This window comes from Carettochelys insculpta, chromosome 1, assembly GCF_033958435.1.
Source record: "Carettochelys insculpta isolate YL-2023 chromosome 1, ASM3395843v1, whole genome shotgun sequence".
Taxonomy (NCBI): domain Eukaryota; kingdom Metazoa; phylum Chordata; order Testudines; family Carettochelyidae; genus Carettochelys; species Carettochelys insculpta.
In genome coordinates, this window is record NC_134137.1 from 343,765,289 (window position 1) to 343,780,117 (window position 14,829).

Below are 14,829 nucleotides of genomic sequence, written 5' to 3' on the forward strand. Positions count from 1 at the left end.
ATTCCTAGGTGTGCCATGGTAGTTTTACAGAGGCTTTCCCTACCCACTTGTCAGCAGTCAGACAGCTCTTCAGCATAAGATTCTCGGTTCCGTGACACGAGGTGCTGATCCTACTCTCTAGTGCAAGCACATTCTGTTGCTGCTTAGGCAAGACTGCAGAAGCAGGAGACAGTTATCACGGAGAGGTCCTGAAAGGGAAAAGTGCTGGTTCCTACAATGGCAGCATTTGTTATAAGGAGAAATTCTGACCCAGCCACTTGTCTCATCCCTGGCACATCAAAAGACGCTCATCTTCTCCGTAAGGAACTAGTCATAGAAGACAAGTACCATATCTATGCAGGCCTGGGCAACTAACATTTTGCTCAAAAAAGGTGAAACTGAAATAGGACAGAAATTTAATAAAATCATTGTAATACTATTTTGCATAGTCAAAATGCTTTACAGACTGCAATCCACACAGCACTGCCAGTAACACAGAAAAGTCTTACCAAAAGTATCACCTATGGCTCAGTGGTTAAGAGTGCACTGAAGCTTTTGCTTTTAATTCAAAGTAGTTTAAATCACTTGAGAATACGAAAATTAGTACTTTCCCTAAGCAAGATTATACCATTTTTCTTTATCCTAAATAGTTGTAATTTTCTAGAAAATGTTACATAACTCCTTTTAACAAACCTAATGTTTTTTGGGGTGTGAGGAAGGGGAAATAAAATAAATGCAACAAAGGACGGGAGCAGACACAAAAGAGGAAAGGCAATTTACTCATTTCATCCACCTGTGAAAGAGAAAATGTGTTGCTGATGCTGTGGCTGCACCTCTACCACTACTACCTCTGTGCATGTACAGGGTATCAGCCCACATACCAACTTTTTCAACTCTCAGTTTAACTGTGGGAACACATGCAGCAGTCACTGGCATATTCCCATCTCTCTCTCCCCGGTCTGTGTGTAGTTTCTTAAGCATGGAAAATGCAGGGGGAAGAACAAAAGTGATCAAGACAGAAAATGAGGGAAAAAAGTGGATGAAAACAAACAAACAAAAAAAAATTACTATCTATACCAAGGCATGACAGGAGAGACCACAGCATGTGCTAATTCTGTAATCAGTTTCCCAAACTTAAAACATTTGTGCACTCCTTTTGGGACTTCAGCATTGTGATGAGTGCACCCCCTCTCCCAGTGCCATTCCAGTGCTTATCTCCTGATTTTCAGTAATTTATTTTCTGCTGCATACCCCTTGAAATCCTTTCAAGTACCACCAGTGGTATACGTACTACACTTTGGGAAAGAGACCCACACTTCAGGGCCTAATTAATCACCAGGAGGGCTACAACAATATTAGAAGAGCCACTAGTTTCAGAAGTGTTCTAAAATATCCCAACATTTTAAAAACGTCCAGGCGTACATCTGATATTTCTAGACCCTCTAACTTGCAACTAGACTTGCTTTAACAAGTCACACTAAGCAGGTACACAAACCTAGTGAATAAGCTAGATTTTTTTAGTTGCTTCTATTAGACTGAAGACTAATGAGTAAACAGATCTAAAATTTCACACCTCAATTATGAGATTTTAAATTGTAGATATCAACCCTTTTGAGAAGCAGAAAAGAATGTACCTGCTAGCAGAACTAAAAGGTCTGCAGAACCAGCATCTCTGCTTCTTGGGGAACTTAGGGACTCCAAACTCCAGTCAATCTTCCCAACAGTCCATCTTTCATGTTGCACAGGAAGTAAGCCTCCCCGATGCACACAATCGTACGGTTTGCAGAAACTCTAAGGGTACGTTTACGCAGCAGTTTAACACCCATGGATGGCCCCAGTTAGCTGACTTGGGCTGCTAGGCTGTTAAACTACTGGGTAAATGTCTGTACTCAGGGTCCCACAATAATGTTATTTCCCCACTGCCTAAGCCCTGAGAGCTCCAATCAGCTGACCCAGAGCAGCTGCAGCCATGCCCATGGGTCTTTTATTCCTCACTAGACTTACCCTTTAAGACACTGGTTCTCAAACTGCTACCCATGGACCACAAGTGGTCTGTGGCCACCATGCAGGTGGGCCACAAGGTTCCAGGGAGCCCATGCTGTTGCTCCAGCCCTGTGGCACCCCTCCTCCAAGAGGCTCATGTCCAGCACCAGCTTCCTAAGCAGACCTAAGCCCAGCGGGTGAGATCCAGCTGGGGGAAAGGGGGAAGGAAGGAGGGTGGAAGAAGTACATCTGCACATGCTGCTGCTCCCCCTACATCCAGCTAGCAGACTGCAGCGCTGGAAACCATATTTTGGCCAATGAGACTAGCAGGGGGTAGTACCTGGGAGTGGTGGGGAGCATAGAGTCAGATAAGCACCCCAACTCCATTCTTTCATAGGTAGCTCCTATATCCTATCTCTCTCCTGAATCCCAGACCCCAGCCCAGCTCGGCTTCAGGATCCCACGTCCCCGTCCACTCCTGTGGGCCCTCTTGCCCAACTCCTGCAACTCCCTACTACAGCCCACCCTCCAACCCCATTCGGCTCCAGCACCCTCCTTTCTACCTCAGCCAAACACCCTACCCTGAGCCTGCTCCTGTACCCTGTCCCCACTCCTGTACCCTGCCCTCTTGCTCCTTCGCCCCCTCTCCCTGCCAGACTCTGCACTCACCCTTGCTCCTGCACCCTTCCCCTGGACAGACACTATACTCCACACCTACTGCTGTACCCTCCCAGAGACCCCACCCTTAGCCTGCTCCCCCACCCTCCCTCCTAACCCTCCACTCCAAGCCTGCTCCTGCATCCTACCTCCATCCAGACCATCACCCTCACCCCCGTCCCACTCCCACACACTGGCCTCAACTCCTCATTTTTGGCCTCACCCCAGAGCCTGAGGGAGACTCACAATCTACTAACCCCAGGACCCCTTCACCCCTTCTCACTTGCTTGATCCCTGATTCCCTATCCCTTCCACAAAGACAACACTGAACTCCCCACCTCCTTTTAGGTTTTTGGTAAAAAGTAAAACTTCATCATGTTAGTTTACCGAACTTTGTTTTAAATAAAGTGCTTCATCTGTTTAATTATTTTGGATTGATAACATTTCCTTTCTCAATGGCTATATACACCCCCCTTATGTTAAAACTTCACTAGCGTAATATGAAAAAATAGCATTTAAGGTAGTAAGAGATAAACAAAGGCATTTTGCATCATTAGTGGTTGGCTGGTAGTCCACAGAAAACTTTGCATTGAGTGGGGCAGACCATGGGCCAAAAAGCTTGAGAAGCATTGCCCCAAGATTAAGTCTACAATGCAACGTAAACAGAGGATTAACAGAATGGGATAGGAGGAAAGGTCCTTTCATGGATCGGGAATTGGTTAAAAGACAGAAAACAAAGGGTTGGAATAAATGGTAAATTTTCACAATGGAGGGGGGTAACTAGTGGTGTTCCCCAGGGCTCAGTCCTGGGACCGATCCTGTTCAACTTGTTCATCAATGATCTAGAAAATGAGGTAAGCAGTGAGGTGGCAAAGTTTGCAGATGACACCAAGTTGTTCAGGACAGTCAAAAGCAAAAGGGATTGTGAAGAACTACAAAAAGATCTCAGCAAACTGAGTGATTGGGCAGCAAAATGGCAAATGAAATTTAATGTGGGTAAGTGTAAGGTAATGCATGTTGGAAAAAATAACCCAAATTACACGTACTACATGATGGGGTCAAATTTAGCTACGACAGATCAGGAAAGGGATCTTGGAGTTATAGTGGATAGTTCTCTGAAGACATCCACGCAGTGTGCAGCGGCAGTTAGTAAGGCAAATAGGATGTTAGGAATTATTAAAAAAGGGATCGATAATAAGACAAAAGATATCATACTTCCCCTATATAAAACTATGGTACGCCCACATCTCGAGTACTGCGTGCAGATGTGGTCTCCTCACCTCAAAAAAGATATATTGGCATTAGAAAAGGTTCAGAAAAGGGCGACTAAGATGATTAGGGGCTTGGAAAGGGTCCCATATGGGGAGAGGCTAGAGAGACTGGGACTTTTCAGTTTGGAAAAGAGGCGATTGAGGGGCGATATGATAGAGGTATATAAAATCATGAATGGTGTGGAGAAAGTGAATATAGAAAAATTATTTACCTTTTCCCATAATACAAGAACTAGGGGACACCAAATGAAATTGATGGGTAGTAGGTTCAAAACTAATAAAAGGAAATTTTTCTTCACACAGCGCACAGTCAACCTGTGGAACTCCTTGCCCGAGGAGGCTGTGAAGGCCAGGACTCTATTAGGGTTTAAAAAAGAGCTTGATAAATTTTTGCAGGTCAGGTCCATAAATGGCTATTAGCCAGGGATAAAGTATGGTGCCCTAGCCTTCATAACAAGGGCAGGAGATGGATGGCAGGAGATAAATCACTTGTCTTCTGTTCTCCTTCTCTGGGGCACCTGGCATTGGCCACCGTCGGCAGATGGGATGCTGGGCTTGATGGACCTTTGGTCTGACCCAGTATGGCCATTCTTATGTTCTTATGTTCTAACTTGAGTTGGCAGACCTTGGATTTGTTAAGCTAGGCCTTGAGGCACTACACTCTTACAACCACAGATTAGGAACTGCTGAACTCCGAGTCCCAACCTAGTGCCGCAGCATCATGCAAGTTCAAATCCAACCACGCATATCCCTTGCTTCCCATCACCACTCCAGAACTGGCTGCTCTAACCCTTTGTTCATCATGCAGTATGGGAAAACTTTACCATCCACCAAACTTGACTGTCCACAGAACAAAAACCATTAGCCCCTAGAATTCTTTTTATGGACACAAGTCCAGCAGGATTCCATATACACTGCAAAGCAATACTGACATCTGAGCCATGACATGACTGAGGTTCAAACTCCTGAACCCCCTGGGTCCTGGATCTGGGCCTGGAGTCAGCACAATGGACGTGTAGACATCAGGCAGGTTTGGTCTGAGTCTGAGTCCAAACTGTACACGCACCCTAACCTACTCTCACATGATGCTTTTGTGCACACATGCAATCCAAGCACCAGCACACGTTGATCAGAGCACACGTGCTGTGAGCTGAGGGCTATTTTGGTGGATACATTTTATATGTATAAAAATTTAGCAGCTTCACATCTATTCTTATAATATTCTTATTAACACCTATACAAATGACTTTTGACAAAAGACAAGTTGATATAGTAAATGTAACCACTATACGGAAACAATTATATCCACAGAGTAAGTAGTAAGAAACTAACTGGTTAAACATTTACACAGATTCTATTTTTTTTTAAATTTCATGTTCCCCAACATGAATGTTAAACTGTTAAATGTATGCTAAATTTCAACTTATATACTACCTTAAAAAACCTAATTCTAACTCTCAAAACACATTCAACTTTAATACAAGCATACATTCTATTTTATAGTGCCCCCAAAGAATGCTCAAAGTTACACATAAGCCCTACCCTAAAGTGCTTGCAATCTACAGTGAAGACACAATGAATGAGCATGAGTAAAATACATGAACTGTTCAAGGGGAATAAAATATTTAAGTAAATTTTCACGTTACTTAACATCTAGAGTTAACTGCTTTTAAGATTACATTATCTACTACAGCAACCTTTGAATGTAGGCAATAGTTATTTTACCCAAGATTATCCACAAAAATTATTTCTTGAATTAAATCTGAGACATTATGCCTTTTTCTAATAAAGTGGATATTTTCATATTTCAATTAATGCTTTTAACCTTGAGAGCTACATTAGAAAACTGCATTGGGAACATCTATAAAAAGCTGCAGTACTTGACATCATATAATGAAATGATGTGAAGTAGGAACTAAAATTCACTTTGATGTGCACATTATCTTTCAGTTTAAAATACCGTCAACAGATGTAATTTTAAATAATATTAAAAGATATATCATCAAGTTCTGGTGAAAGCAATATTGTCTATTTTCAGAAAGTCCCTTTACAGGATACTAGATTTGAACAGGAAGGCCACTACAGCGAGAGAGAAACTGCTCTTTTCATCCCTATTACTATAATTCTGTCTTAGACAGCCATGGTAATTGGTTTCACCTTAACTAAGCTCTAAATAAGGAAAAGATCCCCAACTAGTACACAATAGGACCTCTCTGGCTTCCTGCCAACATATGACCTAGAAGAACTTTCATGTTACCGGCTCTTTGAATTTTTGCTAAGTTCTGAGAAAGTATCTGAAGCTATTATAGACTACGTCTACGCTACAGTGATCCTTTGAAAGAAATTCTTCCAGAAGAGCTCTTCAGAAAAAAAAATTCTTTCGAAACAGCGCTTCCACACACAGAAAAGTGGATCCAAAAAAAAAATATATATATAACTGCTTTTTCGACAGAGACGGTCCACACAGCCTACTCCTCTTTCGAGAGCATAGGCCAGGGATCGAAAAATCCAGCACCATGACGACTGCTCTTTTGAAAAAAGGCACACATCTAAGAGAGGAAGAAGGTCACCAGAAAAAGTGCTGCGTTCTTCCAATTTAATATCGAAAGAATGTATTGTGTGTGTAAGTGTGCTGTGGGAATTTTCTAAAGAGCGTGGCTTTTTTGAAAAACTTGCTAGTGCGGACACAGCCATAGCATTTAGTGACCCTGTGTTTCCACACTCAACATTTATCTAAATACTTTGTTCCCCTCCTGCCATTATCCATATGATCCAATGAATTTATCAATTTTTAATTTTATGTTAAATTGGATGTATTAAAGAGAAACAACACATTCTGAAACCTTACAGAAGAATACCATTTATCATCAAGCTACATCAACATAATACAAGCAGCTCTTTCCCACTGCTTTTGTCCTCTCTTTTATTTAAAGAGGCAGTAAAGCATACACTGTTCTTCTGATGACCTGTGCTTTCTGATCAGAGTGACTATGCAGAGGGAGACTTCAGGACTAGAACTTATCCTTTCACAGGATGAAGATGAAAAGCCATTCGATATTTTGGCAAGTGTTTATTTCAAAAGCAACTAATGCATTTAGGAGAACAAATGAGACATTTGCTTCTAAGTTCTACAAGCAGTCATGCAATTCCCCTCACACTTAATTATTCTGTGATGCACAAGTTAAGTCACTTTCACGGTTTCAAGTTCTGACCACAAAAGCTTACTGTACATGAAGGAAAAAAATGAGGCACAAACTGGAAAAAGAAGAGGGCTGTCCCTCAGTTGGTTGACAGTGACTTACATATCTGCTCCACTGTGTTCCATTGGCTTCATGTCAGGTTCAACACACACTATCTGAAGGAAGGGAAAAGAAAAAACCTTTTTTTTTTATTTTAAACATAAGAAATTCAGTGTTATCAGTGCTATTGTGATTTTGTCCCAAATCTTGCAGTGTTGTCCATATTTATTTATTTATTTTGCTTTAAGTCCCAGCTCCTGGGGTCATAACCAGATATAATTCAGCTTTCAATTAAATTTTCAGACTCAGTTGTGGACAAAAGCTGGAAAATCTGAACTCTAGAAATCTTCTAGAGACAAATGACTTGCTGATTGTAATTTTTAGAAAAGTCAAACTTTCAACCCAAAACATGATTTTTTTTGGGGAAACTGATGCAATTATTGGATGGTTGGCATTGGCAATACTGAATCTTCCCCTGAAAATGAGGTCAAGACATGCTATCCACACATACAGCCAGCATCACTATGAAAACAGTGCACTCATAAAAGCCCGTCAATTTATGACACTACAGACAGAAGATGTACTTGACAGCAAGTTATTTGTTCCAATAAACTGGATATCTCATACTTCTGTACAAGACCAAGAACACATTGTATTTGTTTCTCCAAAAACAAGTATTCTGAATTAAGTAGGAACCAGAGAATAATTACAGATGGCCACAAATGACCTCATCCCGTGCATGAACAGAGGGACAGAGTCCGGAGGATGAAAAACCCTCTTAAGTTCACGTATATATTAAAACACACACTTTTCATAGAACTGATTCTCTTAGTGGGAGCAGCTGGGCTGGAGGTCTGCAATTTTAAAGGCTGTGCCCCTCTAGCCCCACATATTTTTCAACTGGAGACAGGAGCTATTCAGTATGGTCATTTACTGCTCTGCAGCCTTCCATACATCTGAAAGTACAACTCCAACAAATGCCATAACACTGACAGATAACCCATAGGGCTGCTCAAGAACCTGAAATGGTATAATCCTCAACATATATATCTCCATGATGAAATCCTTGGATTTTGCAGTGAATGATAGATATTTCGATCTCCTCCCTCCCCTTCTCCACAATCCACATGGGGCGAGGGGAATCAGTACAGTGTGTGCCTGCAAGTGGGCAGGGCGAAATGGAGAGTGAATGCCAAAAGGAGGTTCCACAAAAAGATCTGTGTGGGCAATTCAGACCAACAAAATTACAATAATCAGTACTACTCTGCACAAATAGCAAGTTACATCTTTAAAATAATTTGTTATAAACTTCAACATCAACATATTGAGAATCAGAGCATGGGGAGGGGGTACCACGGAGCGGGCTAAGTGACTTGCCCAAGGTAATGGAGGGAATCAGCATGAAATATTGAAAGTTATGCTTGGGAACAAACAATACACATTCCCATTCTCTAGACTATAGCATCTCACCATCTCTAGGTAAGGCCCTACCTAACTGACAGTCTATTTTGGGCAATTTCACAGTCATAGGATTGTAGAAATGGTACATTTCATGTCAGATATTTAAATCTCATATTTCATGGTACTGTAGCTGTGGAAGTCCTGACCAAAAATGTAGTTGTGCCAGGGTTGCAAGAGTATTATGTGAAGGTTGAGATATTGCTACACTTACTTCTGAGCAACTGCTGGAAGCAGCATTGCCTTCGCGGCTGGAGAGTAGTGGCTGCTGGCCAAGAACCAAGCCCTTAACAGCAGAACTACCAACAGCAGCAGCACACAATAAGGTCAGCATCGTATGGTATTGCACCTCTGCTCCTGTGTTGCTACCTGCAATACTGCCACTCTCTGACCCTGCAGATCTGAGAGCAACAGTACAGAGGTAAGGGCAACATAGGTGTTATTTTTACCCTTATTTCTGCACTGATGCCTTTCAAGAGAAGCCAAAATTACAGCTAGCATTCTCCAGTTGCCCAGCTCTGAAGGCAGCACAGAAGAAAGGATGACAATACTGTGACACTCCTAAAGTAACCCTGCAATTCCCTCTGCAACTATCTTTTAAATCAGGGCCACTAATTCAAGAAACACTGGTCTCCTCTGTGAAATCTGTATAGTACAGTAAAACACACACAAAAGACCGGAGGAGGACACCAGATTTCACAGTCCATGATATATTTTCCATGGCTGTAAATCTGGTAGGGTCTTCTCTATAGGCTGGTTACAAATATGTGAAATATTTATAAAGAAAAAAAGTATTTGAAATTGAAGGTTTTCTGATTTTTGTTGTAAATTCAAAAGAGAACATTTGAGAATTACCACTAAGACACAAACTTTAAAATGTAAAACCATGTCCATCTTCTTGGGAAGAGAGACCAGTAATGAAGCACAGATTTGATCTAGGGATGTTAACGTTTAACCAGTTAGCCTCACTGGTTACAGTTAACCAGCAGGGACTGGAACAGCCTCCTGCCCACCACAGGCATGGGATTGCGCCAGCCCCATAGGGCTGAACTGAGGTGCGCCCAGGTCTGCGGTGGAAGGGGACTGCTTCAGCCAGGCTGGGGGACCCCCACCCCATGGCATGAGCTGCGGACAGAAGCTACTCCAGCAGGGCCAGAACGCCCTGGTCCACAGCACTGTGAGTAGAAGTGCTCCAGCTGTCAGATGGGCTGGAGTGGCCTCCCATACTGCCCCCTCGACCTAATTCGTCAGTTAACCCATTAAACATAGCATTTAACTGATTCACTAACTGAATGGGATTTTACATCCCTAATATGTGTTGCCTATGAAAACACATTGTTTGTGCAATGATAGCTTTTGTATTAATAAGTCAAAATTGGTGCTTTCAATGCAAAGATAGATCTTTCTTTAATCCAGCAAATAAAATGAAATTTTAAGTAGCTGAAACTACAGACAAATAAATTTTGCACAGATCTAGTAAAAGCAATCATACTTCACTGCCTGGAAAAGCTATCATTTCCTTTAACATAATGCAGCAAGCTTCTAGACAGCGATAAAAATTAATTAATAACTCTCTAAGTTTGAACTGAATAATCAATCCTTGTTCAGCCCCGCTTCATTACTTAAATTACTGAAAAAGAAAGAATTTTATCTTATCAATTTGATAGAATTCTTTGTTTCCTAGATTAATAAAAATTGATAGCAATACTGTAACACTTAGTGTGCCAACTTCTACTGGGAACTATTTCACTATGGCTATGTCTACTAATCAGCCTGATTGGAGAATACTAATGAAGTGCTGCGATGAATATGCAGCACTTCATTACGCTAATTCTCACCGCTGCAACTTCAAAGTGCCGGCACACCATGTGGCCGTGGACACATCGAAGTACCTGCTCAACTTCTAAGTCCCCAGACTTCTAAGTTGTCATGGGGAGAATTAGCCTAATGAAGTGCTATGTATTCATCACAGTATTAGTATTCTTCATTTAGTATTCTTCATTAGTATTCTCCGATCAGGCTGATTACCAGCCCCCTCCAAAGAAGGGGGCAAGTGCAGACATGATCTTTCTGAGATTCATAGGCTATGTCTACACTTGCCCCCTTCTTTGAAGGGGGCTTGGCAATCAGCCTGATCGGAGAATACTAATGAAGTGCTGTGGTGAATACACAGCACTTCATTAAGCTAATTCTCCCCATAGCAACTTTGAAGTTTGGGGAGTAAGGGCACTTAGAAGTTGCACAGGTTCTTCAAAGTGCCCATGGCTACATGCATGACAGCACTTGGAAGTTTGGCACTTAGAAATTGCTGTTGGGAGAATTAGCCTAATGAAGTGCTGCATATTCATCACAGCACTTCATTGGTATTCTCCAATTAGGCTGATTACCATGCCCCCTTCGAAGAAGGGGGCAAGTGTAGATGCAGCCCATGAATCTCAGAAAGATCAACATGTTTTAAAAGCACCATTTAAAGTTTTCAAGAGTTCAAGAAAAAAATCATTATATTTTTAGATTATATATGGGACAAATACCCATACTATGTTTTCCTACTCCGCTCATTCCATAGCGTAATAAATTATCCAATACCAAAGTACTGTGTGACAAGAATACCATCAGACAATGTCAGTAAAAATTAAGTTATAACCTGGTTGCACCTTTATGTTCCAATTTATTTTAAAACCCACACAGTTTTTGACACATCAAAATCAGCATGTACTTCACCTGTTAGTTCAGCAGCTGAAATTAACAGTTGCACAGTTGTGCACATTTCTGCTGACACTAATGATGCTGGTGCAAATGCAAGGACAAAGAAACAGTGGCACAGAAAGTAGAGCACCTTCTGGCAATCACAAAAGGGCACATTTATCAGGGTAAAAATATATTTCCAAACTTCTACAAAAGCAAACAGTTTAGACAAATGAATTTTTAAACATATAGCCATTTTCACTAGTGAAAATAATTAACAATATACTCGAAATATAACTACAGATTGAACTTCTCTAGTCCAACACGCTCGGGACCGGACCAGCATGAAATGGGAGAATTTCCCCAAACACAGGAAGTCAATATGGTCCATATCAGCATTACCAATACTGTACTTCCACTGCTTACTGGCCTCTTAGAAGATATTTAGAGGTAAATTACAGCTATATAACAACATGGACCATTATATCCATCAGTCCTGGCTCTCAAACAACCTTCAGGGGACCATGGGAAACTTGGCCATACCCGTGGTAAGTGGTCATCCGGATAAATAAAATCATGCTGAATTATGATTTGCTGGAAGAGAGTGTCAGATTAAAGAGATTCAACCTGTACAAAGGTACTGGGGAGCAGTACCAGAATTACTATTATAATCTGTTTAGGTTTTCAATCTATGATCAAGGTATCGGACCTGCTGGGTGAAGTTCTATGGCTAATGATAAGTAGGTAAGTCTGAATTATCAAACTGATCTCCCCTTCTATCTAAAAAGGCCTAATACTTGCAGCTTTTTGATTGCTTCAGTTATTATTAGGAGTATAATTAACTGTTTAAATAAAACTGATGAGGAGTCCTGTGGCATCATAAAGACTAACATTTATTTGAGTATAAGTTTTCATGGGCTGGATCCACCATTGTCAGATGCATCTGGAGACAAAGCTTAGGCTCACATAAATGTTAGTCTTTAAGGTGCCATAGAACTCCCTTGTTTTTGCTAAAACAGACTAACACAGCTGCCCCTCTGGAAATCTGGTTAAGAAAATAAGACTACTTTATTTCCCTGCAATGTATCCTGCTGCAACAGCTAAGCACAAAGTACAGTATTGTTCTTTTGGGATACTGATAATTTCTAAGTATGAAAAAAAAACCCCTCAAAGCCAGATTTTCTCCTACATGGAGATTTCCTGGCCTGGGGGTGGAAAGAGTGAATTCTTCTTCCCTTGACCTTTGCAGACTTACCCTGGCAGTTGCATGTTGACTGCGGTGAGGGATATGAGGCAGTATGGTGTGTTCAGAAAGAAAGAGAAGACAGAACATGTAAGAGCTCATGTCCCTCAGTCCTAACCCCTCCTTACCCAGAAACAGATTCCCAAAGGTAGTCTTCAGTTAAGTCATGGAAAAATGAGAGAGAGATTAACACATGCCTGCTGGGGGAGTGCTGCAAGAAGATCAGCTATGTCCCAACAAACTAAGCAAAAGCATTTTAATGGGTTCTACTAGTTAAGAAAATCTGGTTGGAAGATCCCATACATTATCGCATTAGGAACAGAGAGGAAGCCGTGCTAGTCTATACACTATCAAAACAAAAAGCAGTGAAGTAGCACTTTAAAGACTAGCAAAATGGTTTATTAGGTGAGTTCTGGTCTGGCTATGGTCTGAAGAAGTGGGCCTGTCCCAAGAAAGCTCACCTAATAAACCATTTTGCTAGTCTTTAAAGTGCTACTTTTTGTTTTGACTATCGCACTACAACACCAAAGCATCCTTACAGACTTCTTAAAGTGGGCTTCTGAATTTCTCTCATTCTGTATAGATGACCGTAACAGTTCATTTTTTGTTTTAATTTTATAAATACCAGCAGTGTGAACTCTGGACTCTTCTGATTGTCCCTGGATGGCTGTGTGCATCAGAGATATACTACTATTTGCTCTTTGGTATTGCTTACAAAACTTAATCATGGTCCACAGCCCTCTCCACCACCCCCACCCTTGGCTAGGTACCATACAGACAAGTTACAAGACGACAGTTTCTACCCCATGTAGCTTCCAATCTTGATTTATTACAAGATTGAACAGATGGATTAAAAATAGATTTGGAGAGGGTGGGAGAATAAGGTAGCAGTGAGACAAGTAGGTTTTTGCAAAGAATGCAGTTCACAGTATAAACATTTTTGTATATCTAGCACTCACACTAATTGAATGTTTAGCCTAACAAAAATCTTCCTTTATCCAAAGTGTCATCAATTTAAGTTAAACAGGTGTCATTAAAAATATTAAATTGTAAACAATGTGATTAAGCGGTTCAGCGAAGAAAGAGTTTTTACAGTCTTGTGAGAACAAAATTTCATATATTCTCCATTCAGTTTCAGTTTTGCTTATGTTACCCCATTTACACAGAAAATTGCCCATTGTCCCTAAAATCTATTTTGGTACCAGGCTATTGGCACTACAGGAAACCCTAATATAGACTCTTTAAAACTATACTAGACTTGCTCTCTCCAGGGTAGTCATGAACATTCTTCTAAGCCAGACAGGACTCTTATCTCCAACATAAAATCAAATGAGGGGGAGGTCTTTTAGGATTTCTTTATCATCACAAAGAAGCAAAAACCAAACATATATAAAAGTCTATTTTTTCTCTGCATCCATTCAAATCCCTTTAAAGTTGTACCTTTCCATTATAATATCCCTTCCCTCATCCAATCATTAAAATATTTGAAAGAAAATGTGCTTTTTATGGTTATAGGTGTGACTTTCTGAATGGGAAAAAGGATGCTGACAGATTCTCCAGACTCCACCACCTCTCCTTCCCCACTCACACACTGGAAGTTACAGGTTACTGTTAAAGAAAGAGTAAGAGAGTGTGTCCACTTTTCCTTTCAAAAGGAAAAGAAAAAAAAGTGCAAAGCCCAAAAAGTTTGTTTTAATAGGGGTTGAAATGAGATTGTGTCCTTTAAGTTAATGCAAGACAGGCAAAGGCAAAGACCTCTAAAGTGCCTACGAAATCCTCTGGAAAAACAAGTAAAGAACAGATTCCAGATACTCCTGTTATTCCTTATATATAAATGGTAAGACGAGAAGCAGAAAAATCAGATTTTTTTTTCATAATCCTACAAGAAATACATATTCCTAAAACACATACAGGTTATTTATGCCAACAGGACCTTTCACAATTGAACTTGCATACCTTTAATATTTTCACAATTGAGATAATCTTGCACGTGCAGACTGTTTCTCAAAATACCTAACATCTGTTATAATGGAACTGCTGTGCAACAAGGAAGCATACCACTGTTTTAGAAATGTAATAAAGTTCCAAAAACATGTACAGATGTATTTTAAAGATGTTTGTTAAAAAATTAAAATTTTAGTATTTCAAACTGCACTGGAATAGATGACAGTCAAATTCTGCAGTCTTTACATGCCTGCCTCTCTTTAAACCAAGGAAAGTTTTGTCAGCATAAGACTGCAGGACTGAGGACCCTCAAAGGAGGCAGCAATTGACAGACCTATATTATTGCTAATGGATCTCCCCTCCCCCCAAA

At 40.7% G+C, this 14,829-nt stretch overlaps 1 protein-coding gene across 3 annotated transcripts in view; it reads right to left on the reverse strand.

The window, feature by feature from the left end:
* The window catches only part of ZBED4 (zinc finger BED-type containing 4), a 35,675-nt gene that overhangs the window by 19,681 nt on the left and 1,165 nt on the right, over positions 1–14,829 (reverse strand). The window contains exons 1-2 of one of the 3 annotated variants that reach the window (XM_075015768.1): positions 14,472–14,489; positions 7,193–7,245 (exon numbers count right to left, since the gene is read on the reverse strand). The exons of 1 other annotated variant lie outside the window; for it this stretch is intronic. The gene's annotated coding sequence lies outside the window, so the exon portion shown is untranslated. Of the gene's footprint in view, positions 1–7,192; positions 7,246–14,471; positions 14,490–14,829 lie in introns of those variants that run through there. One more of the 3 variants, XM_075015757.1, reaches the window with a different exon arrangement.